The sequence below is a fragment of the Talpa occidentalis genome, unplaced genomic scaffold, assembly GCF_014898055.3.
Source record: "Talpa occidentalis isolate TD23 unplaced genomic scaffold, MPIMG_talOcc4v2.1 talOcc4.14, whole genome shotgun sequence".
In the NCBI taxonomy this organism is placed as follows: domain Eukaryota; kingdom Metazoa; phylum Chordata; class Mammalia; order Eulipotyphla; family Talpidae; genus Talpa; species Talpa occidentalis.
The window spans coordinates 31,374,500-31,388,215 of record NW_023601433.1 but is presented as its reverse complement, the minus strand read 5'-3'; the positions used below and the strand labels follow the sequence as shown (position 1 = coordinate 31,388,215).

The 13,716-nt window shown below is 37.7% G+C and overlaps 1 protein-coding gene across 1 annotated transcript in view; it reads left to right on the top strand.

The window, feature by feature from the left end:
- RYR2 (ryanodine receptor 2) overlaps positions 1–13,716 on the top strand; it is a 697,569-nt gene that overhangs the window by 177,268 nt on the left and 506,585 nt on the right. The window lies entirely within an intron of this gene.

Genomic DNA, 13,716 nt, shown 5'->3' with positions numbered 1-13,716 from the left:
TATTGAAATCTTTGTTGTAAGTTCTGGTGCTTAGGGGTTTTTATAGAATCCAATTAAGATAATACAAAGATGATGAATAATTTGGAAAAATCCTTTTAGTTTTAAAGGGAAATTCTGGGCTGTGTTTCAGTGACTATTTGACTAAATTATGTTTTGCCATGGCATCTTCTACATTAACTGGGGGAATATTTTCTTGGTTTTTATTTCCCTTCATCAAAAAACATCCAGAGAGGGCCTCCCCGGTGGTGGCACAGTGGTTGAGCGCTGGGTTGCGAAGCTGCCCGCAGCCTCTGCAGCGCAGGTTCAATCCCCGGCTGCTCCCCGGCCACCGGAGGAGGGTCACACATGATGCGCAGACCTCTCCTGCCGCCCGCTGCTCCCTCAGCAGTGTACTTCGTCAGTCTGCCTGTTCTGCTCCCCGCTCTGGCTCTGGTGAATTCTCACACCCTCCAGCGCTTCTGACTGTACCCAGTGCTTGTATAAATAAATAAAAATAAATCTTTAAAAAAACAAAAACAAAAACATCCAGAGAATCCCATGCAGGAAATTCCTTCTTTCTTTATTCATATGAAATTTATTTCCATTCGTAGTACATTGTAGCTCTGATTGTGTCTGGTACAGGGGAAAATTATCCACCCTTTTGGGTTTTTCTTGGGCTGGATTGATAATCAAAATACACACAAAGAGGTAGCAAGGGAATAGTCAGTTTAATATCATATGTATGGAGAATTTATGTTGTTTTAAATTCTAAAATAAAATGAAAACCTGTGTTAAAGGATCTGAGGCATCAAGGAGAGAGAAGGAAGGACTTTGGGTAACGAGGGGATGACATTACCTTTTACTTTGAGAGTAAAAAGAGGAGTTTCTTAGCTAAGAAGGGCATTTTTACCGATAAACATACACCTAGACAATATCCCCCATGCTATATATTTCTAAACCATAAAAAGGTGGAACAGTGATTACTTCTTCAATTCGAAGAAAGAGGAAGGACTGAGACAAAGACAAGAACTCTTTTCAGCCTCCATGCCTTCACTTTTCTTAATTTAAAATAAACTGTGTCCTTTAAGTAATGGTGACATACTTCCCCAGACTCACAGAGCTTTGACCTTAGTTCCCCATGCCAAGGGGACACTTAGTGGAAGAGACATACTTACTGTACACGTATTGAGAAGACTGTTCCCATTCGTAGGGTAAGTTAGTCTCAGGCTTTTCTGTCCTGCCGTTAGTATTGCCCTGCCTGATGGGGCACCTGCATTTGTTACATTGTTATAGTTGTGTGGTTTACTTCCTGTGGGCCATGACTGCAGTATTGAGATATTCCAGGAGGGAAGCAGAAGCAGGAGAAGAGGCAGGAGAGAGAGAAGGGAAGAGAGAGAAGCCCAGAGTGAAGACTTGCCAGGGGCCTGGAGGCCTACTGGCACCCCTGCCTGCTGTGTACCTGGTTGCTGCACTACATGTAAAAAGCTCAATAAAAGCCTGAGAAAGCCCCCGAGGGCTCCAGGACTCCTTCTATACCTGTCTGGTCTGCTGCAATCATAGATGCTCAGTGGCCCATCCTGCCACTACACCTTTATTTCTAGAAAAGTATGTTTTTAATATAACTCTATATTTGCTCTAAGTGACATCTAATACAGTGAAGGAACAGACCCAGTTTTATGATAAAGAGACTTAAGAAAATGGTTATGACACTAACTTAACACTAAGAAATTTCTAAAAAATCCAATTTGGATTTTAAAAAGACATACAAAAATGATTACATATTGATTGTCCTCAGATAATTTTTTAATCTAAAGATTAAAAAAGTTGGTGAATTGAGCCCGTTATTGGTATATTTGAAATTGCTGGAGTTTAAAGTGTCAATTTCCATGTAGATGTCTTTTTTTTTTTATCAGTAATGTTTTTGGAAGGTTAGTAATTTATTTGTCCAAATCATATATGGGTTTTTTTATTATCATAGTGAATGCTGTCTCACCTTTTCCTAAAGGCTTTGTTTTGCTTAATATTGCTGTCTGTCTTGTATGGATATTTCAACCCAGTGCAAGGTTTTCATGGGTGCTAAGTTAGTTGGCACATGGCATGGCAACATGTTGTTTAAACTGAGTGGCCGTTGTTCATGACCTCTGTTGTCAGTTCAAATTATTGGTTGATTATGTAGTTATTAGTACTAGCTAACTATTGCATAGTACTTCACAATTTTCAAAGGGCTTGTATGTTTAATTTGACCTTTTTTATTTTTATGAACGAGGAAACAGTTCAATTCTAATAGAATATTGCAAGGTTTACTAGTTTGAAATTTAGAGACTTGACATTTTAACTCATGTTGGCTTGAGTTTTATTGGTTTTTATTATTTATTTTTACCATCTTATTAAGTAACTAATTCATTCATTTATCAAACATTTATTGAACACGGAACACTTAAGATATTACAGGAAGGATGCTAGACACAGGTACAAGAAGAATAAAACATTGTCCTTGAAGGGTGTAGAAAAGAGGCGTACATAGAAGTTTGATGAGGCTTGTGAGTCATTTTTGATGTAAATCTATTATAAGATTTACATAGTAAATGACACTTTGACCCTGTATAAGTCCCTTTTTTAGGTGACTCTAATAGCCATTTCTAATATGCCTTAACTAGTAGTGGGGTGAATTAAACTACAGGAGTTTGTTATATTTAAATGGTAGAGAGACAGATACGTAGCAATAGGCTGCGACAACACTCTCCAAGTGGCTCCTTCCTTCTGTGTATTCATTCCTCTAGCATCCTGATAATTTTTTATCTACTTGTCCTATCTCACCTTCTCTTCCCAGTGGCCTCTCAGTGCTTTGAGGGTGCTTATCACAAACATTTTCAGAATACTTAATTTGTCAGGCCCAGCTGTGTATGCCTTAGTGGTGCATTTTATCTTCTTTATTCAGCCATTATCTTTCTTCTTCCAATTTAAAGATAATGTAAAATATCTCTATAGCATTTTAGAATTTCTAGAAAATCTATCACCTGATATTTAGCATCTTTAACCTCAAGTGGGTCCTGGCAATCTAACACTTCCCTAGGTAGTTCATTGTCTCCTATTACACAGACCCCAACTTCCCTTCTCACTCTCAGTTAATGACCTTACTTCTTATTGCACTGAGGTAGAAGCAGTTGGAAGAGAACTTCTGCATCCTCCCACCATTAAATCAACCAGCTCCAAGGAACTCCACTACCTCCATTTGCGCTCTCAACTCTAGTCCATTCTTGAATCACATATTTTTTCATTTTATTGGGTCTTCTCAGGATTATTCCCATCAGCAATATAAACATGATAGTAGATTTCTCTCACATACCAAGAACGCCTTTCTTGGAATGTTCTCCTAGGTATCTTTGTGGATTTCTCTCTCACTTTATTCAGACAAATATTAACTTATCAAAAAGCTCTTCCCTTTATTGTAAATTTAAAGTAACGGTCTAACATGTTTTTGTCCTAGATTGATTAATTTTGTTCATATTATTCCCCAAACATTATATATACATGCACATATGTATGTATGTATGTGTGTGTGTATGTGTGTATTTGTTCATTGTCTTTCTCTCCCATTATACCTCCTGACAAAAGCAGAAAAAATATTTTTCTTAAAGTGTCATCATTTTACATCCTTTCCAGTGTTTCGACAATGGAGAATTACCCCTCTTGAGTGTATAATCCCCTTAGCACTCCCAAGTCTCTTAATCACCTCTCTCCATAGTGCCCAGAAGAATGCCTGGAGCATTACAGATGCCCCAAAATATTTCCTTCTTTAACTCCATATCCCATTCCAGCTACTGTATCTGTTCTCTGTTCCCCTTTACGGCACAATTCAAGGGTTGTCTATATTTATCAGGCTACTTCATTCCCCTCCATGGTCTTTTAAATCCTGCGCATTCTGGATCTCTTCCCCGGACACACCACAGAAAGTTCACTTGACAAGGCCACCAATGAACACTATGTGGCCAAATGTAACGCTCGTGCCAAGCCTTTCTTTTACTCTGTGATGTACTATTTATTCCTCTGTAATCCACTTAACTCTCTGCTTCTTGATTCCCCTCCTTTACAGTCCATTCACTATAATTGTCTATAATTCTTTCTTGTTGAATTCTCTCATCTCAACCTCTTTATCTCCTCTTTTCAACTTCCTAGGTTATGCACTTGAGGGTTCAGGGTTCATTTATGTATTTTTTCCTTTTTATTTACTGATCTCAAGTAGTTCATGGTCTTTAAATACCTACTCACACTGGTGACTCCTAAGTATTTATCTTCAATTATGACATTCTTCCAATTTCAGATATATGTCTCCAGCTTCCTACTTGACATCTCATTTGTAGGAAAGTCATCGCAAGCCCAATTTGTCCAAATTTTATTTCACATCCCTCCATCCTGCTACACAACTGCTCTCCTCCAGTGCAGAAAGTCCAGCTTCCACCACCATATTTTGTAATTCATTTCATTACTTTTGATGCCTTCAAACCTGTACTTTTATACAGGTTTGACCCTTGTCACTATCTGATGTTCAGTTTTATATCTGCATTTGCTTATTTTCTATCTCTTTAAGTGTAAGCTCCCTGGGTGGAAGAACGTTTGGCTTAGTGATGGTAGTATGTCTAGAAGGAGTGAATTTAAGTCTTACAAAAATAGGATAAAATATAAAAATAATTTTTTATGGCCTGGATATTTTCTGGGCACTTTGTAAATATTGTATAATATATACAGCAGCACACTGAAGTAGGTGTTACCTTCATTTCAAAGATGAAAATACTGATAATCACAGTAATGAATGAATAACTAGAGAGCTGTATTCAATCTGAATCCTTTTGCTACTTCCTTCATTCATCCTTATAAATTATTAAATAGTAATTATGTCATGGACATAATTTGTCATTACTACAGATTATTATATAACATTATTATTTCCACCTGATAGATGAAAACACTGAAGACAAAGTGATAAGTAAATTGTCTAGAATCCGGCAGCTAGAAGTGTCAAAGGCTTCAGGCCCTGGACTTTTGATTGGATTCACATGGACTCTTTTTTGCACAATATGATTTCTATAATAGCTTGTGGTCTCACTTTATCTAGGTGACTTTTATGTTGTCCAGCTATTATATTTCACCTCTTGTAAACTGGCATTTTGTGAGTTCACCATTTAACACTCAACTTTTCAAAATTTAGTCTTAAAACGTGCATCATGACATGTGCAAGTTTAACCTTTTTTTTTTTTTTTTTTTTAACACTGCTGAGGGGAGCAGCGGGTGCTGCAGGGAGGTCTGCGTGCCATGTGGGACCCTCCCTGGTGGCCGGGGATAGAGCTGGCACTGTAGAGGCTGCGGGTAGCCCCGCAGCCCAGTGCTCAACCTCTGCGCCACCGGGGAGGCCCGCAAGTTTAACCTTTTGCCAGTCTTTGTAATATTTGTGTATCATGAAATTGCAGAAGAACTGAAATTCTTATCAGGAATATTTTAACACTCAGGTATAATTTGCTAATTCATTCCCAGGTTAAAAAAAGCCCTCAGCTGAAATATTTACTGATTATAAGAAAAGTGAGGTAATTTACTGAAAACCTATAAAAACATGTGGCCTTGGGTGCCCAGTACACTAAATGGTAATCTCCATTTTAATTAAAGAATTACATTTATTATTAGCAAGAACAGAGTTTAATAGGTTTGCCAGTTATAGAAATAAATTGGGGACTGACATTGCAAACTAATATTTTACTGGTTTCCAAAAGCAAATCTATTAATCCATAAATGTTATACGTACAAAGATATAAGATCTTTATATAAACATGCAAATGGGGATATGCCCAAATCCACCCAAGAAACAAAGATAAAATAACTTCTATGTATATTATTTCATTCTCCATGTATTTTGCTGAAAGCTATTTGATATAATGTGAACCTGTCCGGACTATTAATGTATTTTTTCAATTAATCTTGAAAATTTTTCCATATATTGTACAAAAATATACTTGCCTGCAGATCTTAGAATTGCATATGTAACACCCTAGGAGATGTAGGTGGGGAGAGAGAGAAAGTGAGACTATGGATATGAGAAAATACTCAATTATATATGTATATGTACATTTATATAAAATACAATAAAGCATAGTTACCTCAAGAGTCTGAAATTACCTTCTCTTGAAATAGTTTATCTGTAGATTTGGATCTTGAAAATTGCTTCTTTTTTGCCTTTTCAGTGTCTTTCTTCAAATGTTGGAATAGTTAGTACACTGTTGTTTTTTCTTCAGAATTTGAATGTAACCCCAGTCTGGTGTGGCTCTTTGAGAACCCCACTTGTTGATGCTGGTATCTAGCATTCTGGAGAGAGGAGGAAGACTTTGAACATTCTAAAATAAGCATGCAGTCTCAACCTATATATACACACATATACATATACATACACATAATACATATATGTGTACACACATAGGTTGAGATTGCTTACATATTTTAGGTATATGTATATATTTACACATTTATGGGTCTCATCTGTTCTATACACTTAATATTTTACAGTAGTATGAATACATGAATTTATTGTTTCAAAGATGTAATATCTTAAAAAGTTTGCAGACTGGGAAGCACTCTGGAACAATTGTAGAATGAATTCTAAGGAATTGGCCTGTCTGGCACCCACTTTGGTCTCTTAGTAATTTATGCTTGAGCATCAACTAGGTGACAGGGAAATAGTTGAGTGCTAAATTGCTCTGCTTGTCTTCTGTTTGAATTTAATGCTTTATGTGCAAATTAGAATTGTCTTTAATAGCTGTTTCTTTGGTCATATTCAATATATAGGTTTGAGGGAGTGAGAATAACATTCTTATACTTAGCACATATTTTAAGATGAATTTTAATGGGAATCTTTATACATGAGTTGATCTTCAATGCCAAATAGGAAATTCAGATTGTTTCAGAGCTAGGAACATAGGCTCAGATTTTATGCCTGCTATTTTCAAAGTACAAAAGAGAAACAGATACACTTTAGTGACGTGACTGTTGGTGACTATCTGTCAGCCTTAATCTCTGTCTCACATGAAACAGACACTGAGTTAGGATGTCTGAAATATGTTGTCTTTCTAGTTCTGGTTTTTTAATTGGGTGCAAATTTTCTTATGGTAAAGATCAAACTAAATAACTTTTGTAAACTGCTGCTATTATCATGATTCTAATTTTTGACTTAATACATTGTCCGAACCTAAACTTTAAGCTCTTTAATACCCTTTATAATTTTTTAACATCAATTAAAAGAATCACAGATATTCAAATATTTGAGTCTTATTTTCAAGAATCTGTAAGATAGAACAATGAACTTTCTTTTACCTCACAGTTTATAGGAAATATCTTTTTCTTTGCTTACTCTCCCCCCTCCACACCCGCTTCCCCCGAGAGGTCTTTTATTGTTTTGCACAACTGTCCTGGCATAAATTATAGGGAATGGGTTTTCTCAGGGGTTCACGCTCCTTTCCTTTGGTTCTCACACAGTGTGCCTCTCAGTGGGGCAGGCTAGCACTTCAGGTTTAGATCTCCCCATGCACGGTGATAAAGAACAGGCCAAGTCTTGATGAATTTTATTCCAGTTTTCAAGCTCCCTATCGCCCCTAGGGACCGTGTGCATCTACTGCAGCTCCTATCCATCGTTTCTTTTTTTAGTTTTTAGGGTAACATGAAAACTTGGGGAAGCAGTAATAAAAGAGGGAGATGATGTGCTGAGTTCTAAGCCTACAGCTTTATTGTACCAAGTATTTTGCAAAGAATATGACAGATGCTAATACATCCATTCTTTGTCAAATAGCCCCACAAAATAGGATTCAGCTAACATATTTTCATCTTTAAAATGCTCCCTTTCTCTTCCTAGTTTGCTCTCTTCTACTTTGCTTTTCTTTGTCCTTTCCTAAAATTCCATCAAGTAGCATTAATTTAAATTGCCAATCTAATATAAATTTTAATTACTGATTAATTTTTTAAAGTATTTTATTTATTTATATAAGAACTGGGGTACAGGCCACATGTGCGGGAGGATGAGAGTTCACCAGAGACAGAGTGGGGAACAGAACAGGCAGACTGACCGAAATATGCTGCTGAGGGGAGCAGTGGGTGAGACAGGAGAGGTCTCAGCGCCATATGGGTTGCTCTGCAACCAGTGGGAATGGAACTGGCACTGCAGAGGCTGTGGACAGCTTCACAGCACTGTGCTTAACCGCCTGCGGCACCAGGGAGGCCCCACTGATTAATTTTTAATACCTACTATTGATATACCTTTTCTTTCTCACCTTGCCATTGCTTGCCACTCATTCATTCAAACAAATTTATTTTCTGTAGGTCTTACTTTCATTTGGTTTTGTTTTTAACAATTCAACATGCACATAGTAACTTTATTCAGTTTATCTGTAGCAGATTCATCAAAACATTTTGATAAAACAAATCAGAGAATTATACAAGGGTCAATTTCTCTGAGTTGATTCCTTAATTTCTCTAGCAAGACGCTTTAGTGCAGTGATTTAATATCACTTGCAAGAGATAGTACACCACAGAGGTTAGAAGTCTGTGTTTTAGAGTTAGATGGAGCCATATTTGAGTCCCATTTAACCACTTACTATCTGGGTAACCATGGGTAAATGATTTAATCTCACATTGCCTCTTTTTTCTCATTTGTAAAGTTGCCATAAGAATAGTACTTATACTTATTAGCATAGCAGTAGTACTTAACTTAAATAGATTTTCCTTTACTCATCCACTGTCAATTCTGTGCCAGATTCTGTGCTCTGTGATGGGTAGTATTTGATAAATAACAATTGCCCTATGCTTTCCCTTAAGGTGTCCCAGTACCTGGCACAGAGCTATTTAATGGTTATTAGCTACCTAGGGAGCAGGTGGTATTAGCATATAGTAAATGCCAGTTCTTATCCCTTTTAAAGACATAGAAAGAATTCCTTATTTTATTCTTCGGATGTCCTTTATTAATACCTACTATGTGCTAAGTATAGGGATGCAGTGTTAGCAAGGTAGTCAGAGTCTCTTTCTTTATAGAGTTTACATTCTTGGGGGAGAAGACAATGAACAAAAAACCTATTAAAAGCAAGTACAGGGCCTCCCCAGTGGCACAGTGGTTGAGTGCTGGGCTGTGAAGCTGCCTGCAGCCTTTGCAGCGCTGGTTCAATCCCTAGCCACTGGCGAGGGTCCCACATGGCGTGCAGACTTCTGCTGTGCCCGCTGCTCCCCTCAGCAGTGTACTTTGTCAGTCCGCCTGTTCTGTTCCCTGCTCTGGCTCTGGTGAATTCTCTCACCCTCCCGCGCTTCTGACTGTACCCAGTGCTTGTATAAACAAACAAACAAACAAACAAATAAATCTTTTTTAAAAAAATAAAAAAGTAAGTACAGTGTGGAGTCCATGTTGTAAAGGAGCCAGAGAGATATGGCTGGGACTGGGTGATAAGGAAAGGAGAAAACTATAAGGTAAAACTTTAAGAACAGGAAGGGATAGACTTTGCAGAGGTCCGAGGAAGAACATTTTTGGTAAAGGGAAAAACAAGCCCAGGCTTTAGAACAGAAAATGGCTTTCCACATTTGAGAATTAATAAGGAGAAATGTATAACTGGTTTGTAGTTGGCAACATGGAGAAAGATGTGAGAAATTGTTGTAGAGGAAGGAGGCAATAGATTGTGCAGGACCTGATAGATTGTGACCTGAAGGTTAATGTACTATAAACAGATAGTGGAATGAAATAATAAAGATGGCACCTACTTGTCTGATCTTATTACTTTGATTGGCATTACTTAATTTACTTACTTAGCATAGTATTAATGAAGTTAATGGAGATGGGGAATTAAAGACAGATGTGCATTTTGGACATGTTATATTCTAAGGAGCCTATAGAACAATGAAAATGTGGTCATCTTGGGTGGCTCTTCATAAAATAAAGGCTTATCTACATCTTGGTTTGTGTTTCTGTTGGTTTCTGTGATACTTAAGAAAGGCATTGAAAACCTGTAGAGGTTTCCTTCTTTTACTTTTGCTAAGTCTTAGTTATCAGGAAGCTAAAAATTTAAGTCACTAAGGATTGCTGTTGGCCTGTGAGAAGACCAGCAGACTAGAATTCCAGATCAACTTGTTGATAACAGTGATCCCCAAAGGGTCAGACCTTATTGGTATAGTAAGTTTACTCCACCTTGATGGGTGTCATGATTTATTGTATTAAATGTGAAAAAGGTAAAGTTATTTTCTGATAGAATTGTTTATTTCTACTAAACTGGGATTAGAAAGGCATTGATGAAATGTTTATATACCCAGAGGAAACATTCTGCCTTATGTTTGAACAGCAGCCACTTGGAACATTTGAAATTAAGTGAGAGGTTGATGTCTTGATAATCTCTAAATTGAAGTGTTTCTGTCCAGCTCTCCATTGGCTGACATTACCCAGGCACCTTGTAAGTGCTGTTCTTACAGCCCAGAAGCTCTTCCATGCCACTTTTGTATATATGCTTTAGATTAAGAGCCGTCAGCACAGGGTAAGAGATTATTTCTACAGCTATATTAAGAGATCTTAAAAAAGATATCACTCAGGGCTAACAGATATCAGTTCTTCCTCAAAAGGCCCTTGAGGATGATCTAGTCTAGTGGTCCACACATATAAGAACAGTTGGGATTCTGCAGCATCTTGTCTTCTCTCCTGAGTGAGAACTGAGGGAACTTTGGGAGTACCCTGAAGTAACAGTGATCTACAGGTGGTTTTAGGACCTCCACACCCTAACCCCCCACCCCCGCCCAAGACATGCTATTATCTTGCATGAAACCACATAGACATCACGAATAGTTAAACATATTAATGAAATATCTCTCTATTAAAGAGAAGGGGACTAGAGCCTCCCTGGTGGCTCAGGGGGTTGAGCATAGCACTGTGAAGCTGTCCACAGGCTCTGCAGCATGAGAGCTCCCCACCCCCCCGCAACTCTGGCCTGTACCCCAGTTCTTGTGTGTATAAATAAATCTTAAAAAAAAAGAAGGGGGGCCTCCCTGGTGGCGCAGGCAGTTGAGAGCAGTGCTGTGAAGCTTTCCACAGCTTCTGCAGTGCTGGTTCAATCCCCGCTGGCCTCGGAGCAACCCACATGGCAAGCAGACCTCTCCTGTCTCGCCCGCTGTTCCCTTCAGCAGTGTATTTCGTCACTCTGCCTGTTCTGTTCCCTGCTCTGTCTCTGGTGAATCTTCTCACCCTCCCGCGCATCTGGCCTGTACCCCAGTTCTTGTATAAATAAAATAAATCTTAAAAAAAAAAGGGGGACTAGAGGTAGATATATACAATAAAAGTGTGAAAAGTACACTTAATTTCTCTCTTTGAATTTCTGCAAGAGAGGAAAGTGCTCTTCTTTCCTTTTTTTCCATGAAACACTGAAGTGTAAATGCTTGAAGGAATCTGAAAGGACATTCAGTTCATTTACAGATAGACTGATGATAAACTGAGGACTGAACAACCACACTATAATCCAAACAGAATTGTATCACTGTGAATAAAGATTACTTCAGGAGAAATACATTCCTCCCAAGCTTCTGCAGTGTCAGTTGCCTGGTCCCCTCTCCCCATGGTCTGGTAGGCTTTCACATACCCTGTCTCCTCTGCATGTGTGAGGATGTCTTACTTTTGCTTCAGAGTCCAGTTTTTTTGCAAAGGGTATGCCTACGGCCATGAGTGCCTAACTAGTCACTTGTGGAATCTGGGACACTTCAGTAGGATTTGATGACATAGTTCTCTTTTTCTAAGATTTGTGAGCCTTTTTACTGAAGTGAGCTTGGCTTGGATCCTTGTGGTTGCTACATCTGCCCTCCATCACATGCTGGCACCATGAAAGAAAACCCTTCAGGCACGCATTGACTATGGTTTTGGTTCTGAAGTGCTCACAGCAGCCCCTTCCTTGCAGTTGAAGACCTTGGGTGTCAATCTTCCTTCTCACTCTATTATTTTTCTTGTCTCTGACTGAATTTGATGGTTAGCAGCATTTTTTCATTCATGATTTTGGTGCTACTATGTGAATATTCCTACACAAGCCTTCTCCGACAAATTAACAAGATTTCTCTAGTGAACATATACCCAAATGAAGCTGTCAGAATGCAGGACACACAAAATTTTAACTTCAATGTCAAATGGTTTTCCAAAGTGGTTTTTAACAATTTACTCTTCTGTCAGAAGTGTATGAGTTCTCATTTTTCCACGTAACTGTGGAAATATAACCGTGTCACATAATTGTGACTTTTTTTGTTGTTGCTAATCTGGAAAGTATAAAATGGATTTTATTTACCTTTTAATCTGTATTTCTCTAATAAAGTTAAAGTTCTTTTCATATAATTAACTATTTTCTTCTGTGAAATGCTATTTTAGGTCTTTGACTATTTTTATTTTTTTCTCAATGATTTTTGTAAGCTGATAAGATATTCACTTGCCTATTATATGAATTTCAGGTGTGTTCTCATAGTTTGTAGTTTGGCATTTTATTTTATGATGGTTTATTGAGGTTCCTAACTTGAATGAAATTGAATTTACTTGTCTTTCTCTTTCAGTGTTCTTTGTATCTTGTTTGAGAAATCCTTTCTTATTTGGTCATAACTGATACCCACCCATATTTTCTTCTAAATAAATCCAAGTAGGATTTATTCCTAGGACACAACAATGGTTGAACTTCCTAAAATCAATCAGTGTAATCCAACACATCAACAAAAAAGAAAAATAAAAACCATAAGATAATATCAATTGATGCTGAGAAAGCATTTGACAAAGTTCAACATTCAGTTATGATAAAGGCCCTTGAAATTCTTGGGATACAAGGAACATACTTCAACATCATAAAGGTCATATATGACAAGCCCATAGCCAGTATCATTCTCAATAGTGAAAAGCTGAAAACATTTCCCTTAATATCTGGAACAAGATAAGGATGTCCACTCTCACCACTGATTTTCAATATAATACTGGAGGTCCTAGCCAGAGCAATAAGACAAGAGAAAGACATACAAGGAATCGACATAGGGAAAGAAGATGTAAAACTATCACTATTAGTAAATGATGTAATATACATAGAGAACCCCAGAAACCCCACAGAAAAACTAATGAAATTAATCAACCAGCTTAGTAAAGTTTATTCCTCATATAATTTGTCAGCTGTCACTTCTGTCTTCAAAATTTACTAGGTTCAAATTGCTGTGTTTAGTAGGTTCTTAGCAAGCATAGTCAGCCTGTACTTTAAATTTTTCTGATATGCACAATTTGATTTAGTGTACTATAGTGAAATAGCGTAAATATCCCAACATGATTCAGTTTTCATTTACCATGATATATTACTGTGATTAGGTGTATAATTGTGTAAATTTCACTGCTAGTTCTTTGGTCTGTGAATCACTATTTAATAGCAGATGCACAGCGTGATCAGTGACCAACCATAGCAGTTGTCTCAGAGTCAGTGGTGATTGGTCTCTGCACATCTCCTCTTGATTTTACACACAGACAGCTGGTGTGTAGGTGTATTAACCTCCTGTCTCTCCGTGAACAACACATGGGGTATTTCACAAAAATGGAAAAATGACAATGGATAACATAGATGAAAGTGCAAAAAAGAAACAAAAAGTGGTAATATGGGAAATGAAATTCTGCTTAAACATAAAAGGAGTTGCAGAAGCAGTTTCTGAGTGAGGACACCACTTTGGCCCAGGATACCCTGGACT